General features: G+C 34.2%; 1 long non-coding RNA gene across 1 annotated transcript; it reads left to right on the forward strand.

Moving 5' to 3' along the window:
* The first annotated feature begins 952 nt into the window (after positions 1-952).
* Positions 953-3176, forward strand: LOC136224644 (uncharacterized). The gene is made up of 3 exons (XR_010686537.1): positions 953-1264; positions 1362-1623; positions 2714-3176. It is a non-coding gene; the product is annotated as an uncharacterized lncRNA (long non-coding RNA).
* The last annotated feature ends 210 nt before the right edge of the window (positions 3177-3386 follow it).

The raw sequence follows: 3386 nt of genomic DNA on the forward strand, positions 1-3386 counted from the left end.
ACTCTGTAGAATCTGTGAATTTTATCTAGGCCAACTGAACCAAAAATTGCTCCAACTTGCTAAGGTTAATGACAAAATTTTATAAAAATTTCTTATGTTAGAGGAAAGAACATATATCACACAAGAAAAACAAGATGCAAATTACCCAAATCAGATGATATAAATTGGAAATGCCTATGCCTTGTTCTAGAATAAGGATTTGTTTTTCTCCTTTGTATGCAATTCTAAAGTAAATGTACCCATGCCTTCTTACCTGCAATGACATTTAAGCCCGTTAAATGTCTTTGAGAGATCATTCACACGTAGAACATTATACTCCCAATACACATGGCAGAACTGGGTGGTAGTCAACTTGTATAACTGCCCTCGACCAGTACGAACCTTTTGTATCTTATAAGCTAGGTGTGAGAACACTAAAGGGAGAGTGATCAACGTCTATCAATCGAACAGGGTAACAAGTACAGCAAAAGAATAAGATTAACCAAATGGCCCTTATTCACTTAACTGAATTCCCTCTAAGAGTTTGTAGGTTTGGTATTTGTCTGTGCCAAAAGAATAACATGCTTGGGAAAAGAAGCTCTAGGAAGAAGTCAAGGTTTATTAAATTGCTTGAATTTATCTACTTTTGCAACTTTGTGGACTATTTAGTGAGAAAAAGTATTCAATGCTCTAGGCTTGATTTTTACAAATGACTACCCTGTGATGCTCTGCTATGCCTTCCTAGCATAGATAACGATACTATTTCATCAATGACTTAATGTTTTACATATATAGCTAGTCCTTGAATTGTCAAATCCTAAATCACAGATTGGTTATGCAAACTTCCCAATTGTTAACTTGATACAGATTTCTTCTAATAATGAGAAAGCAGAGTAAATTTAGCCACAACGAGCAAACTAGATCATATCATGAAGTTCACAAGCTACAGACACTGGCAATCCATATCATTTCTTGTTTCAATGTTTATTGCATCCTCAACTAAAGATGTTGTATTCCTTTTCTTAAGGTTTCAGGATTGAGTTTTAAAGGTTTTCCTTGATGCAATAATAGAGTTTCTTCTGCCAATAAATAATAGGTATTTGTCTGTGCCAAAAGAATAACATGTCGGAGGAGATGAACTTACCGTGGATAAGACCAGAGCTGCAGTTAAAGATTTATATGCTAGGATCTTGGTTGCAATTGGAAGTGTTGAGTCCATCTCAAAGAGAATTGAGAAACTAAGAGATGAAGAACTGCAGCCTCAAATAGTAGAACTGTTAAAAGGGTAAGGAAGCTTCGTTCAAAAATCAAACACGATTGATTATGTTTCATTTTCATTCTAATTTTTTGTGTCTTTTTCATCTATCCTCCTGAATATGCAGACTAACTCATACCTGGAAGATCATGTTGGAATCCCATGAAATCCAAAACAAGATTCTCTCTGAAGTAAAATATTTTGCTTGTCCAAAACAAGATTCTCTCTGAAGTAAAATATTTGGCTAACTCAGTATCACTAAATCCAAATTGGTTAGGAAATTCTTTTGCTGCACTTGTTAGCATGTTACTCTTTTGCTCTTTACCTCACAGTTTGAGGGACATCCAATATTCACGATGCAACAAGTACCAAATGGCAAACATTAACCAGTTAGTATTCCATGACCTTGTCCACAACTGTTTGTTTTTTAATTTTTAATGGAATATGTATGATGCAATAATGCTTGCTGGTATTCCATGACCTATGTTTTCGATTTCTTCTTCTGATACTCGTTCTAGATGCTCAGTTTGTACTAATCAGTAGCATTCTGATTTTTGATGTTGAGAAAGATTAGTTGCATTCATAATAAACAATGCACTATGTATCACTAAATTAAATCATGCGATGTGTATAATATAATGAGCAAGCAAAACTTAGGTATCCGGATTGATGCCATTGATAAATTTCTATGCGAAGCCGAAGATTCCAACATTTGAACTAGTGCGGTTAGCCTTGTGGGGTGGTGCCTGAGGTGCAGTAGCCTTGGAGAAGTACATGTAGTAGTATACATTAAGAATCATTGTAGCCACCACAAACACTACTCCAGCAACAAAAATACCTTTCCTCAATGTTTCGCATGAGAAATTTTAAGCATACTTTGTGTGATATGCATTTTTTGTGGCTCCAGCAAGTAGACATGCTTCTGTTACCAGAAAAGTCACCTTGCACATTCACAACACGATAAAAGATATGGATTTGATAGGAATATAACCTGATGAGAGGTTTTTTGGTCATCCAAAATGGAATGAAAGTTTGCCTGAAAGCTTTAGCAGGGGAAGTAGAGCTGGATATAACGATAGATGCCTCATCAATTAAAGGGCTGGTAACACATTCATAATTTTAAATTTACCCTAGATTGATAGGGTTATTTTTATTAAATGTATAATCTTGTTTGTGCAAACATACAAGGAATATTTGTACTTCTTGTTGGGCAGATTAGAGGTATCATTGACTTCCCATTTTAAGTAAGGTTTTCTGTTTATATGCCAGTGAGGTGAATATTGTTTAGAGAATCATGCTAATCATAAGAATATGTATGCGTTTGATTTTAATTGGTTATTAGATTTTACTTGGTTATAAGAACTCAAATGCTTCTCTAACTTTTTGCACTTTATTTAAATTAGATTTTTTTTTTGTTGAAGTGTCTGCACTTTATTTAAATCAGATTCTTCTACTTGTTTTGATGTTTTTATTTTATAGTCAACTAGTTGTCATCTGTCGGGGAAAACATTGCGCAGTTTGATGAAATACTTGGAGGCTCGTCATCTTATGGTCGTGAATATCTAGTTGGCAGAATAGGCACCATGAAGAAAACAAAAGGTTAAGGAGTGTCGAATATTCAACTACTACGAGTAAAAGCCGAATCTTCAACTACTACGAGTAAGGACCTCATGTCTGAAGATGCAAAAGAGCAATTCAAAATGGAAATCAGAGAGGAAATCATAGACGAAGTGAAGAATGAAAATAGAGAGGAAGTGAAGAATGAACTATCAGACGATTGATTTATTTATACTTGTGATGATACCTTAGGATTTGTGATTTTATTATTTAAGTATTGTTGGATGTTGATATTTAGGTACTTTTGGATTTTGTTGTTTGTGGATTCTTATTTAAACAGGTTGCCTTTTGGATTATAAATATCATCGTTGCCTTTATGTTACAACATCGTTGCCTTCTGCTACACTTCTAAACAAAATATTGTTGCCCTCTACTCTAAACATCGTTGCATTAGTAAATGAAAATCGTTGCCTTAATGCTACAAAATGTTGCTTTTTTAAGAGGAACATCGTTGTTATAAATTAAATTCATTGCCTTTGCTATAAAACTGTGTTGCTTTTACTAGCCAAAAACCGTTGATTTAGAAAAATAATTG

This window comes from Euphorbia lathyris, chromosome 3 (assembly GCF_963576675.1).
Source record: "Euphorbia lathyris chromosome 3, ddEupLath1.1, whole genome shotgun sequence".
Taxonomy (NCBI): Eukaryota; Viridiplantae; Streptophyta; class Magnoliopsida; order Malpighiales; family Euphorbiaceae; genus Euphorbia; species Euphorbia lathyris.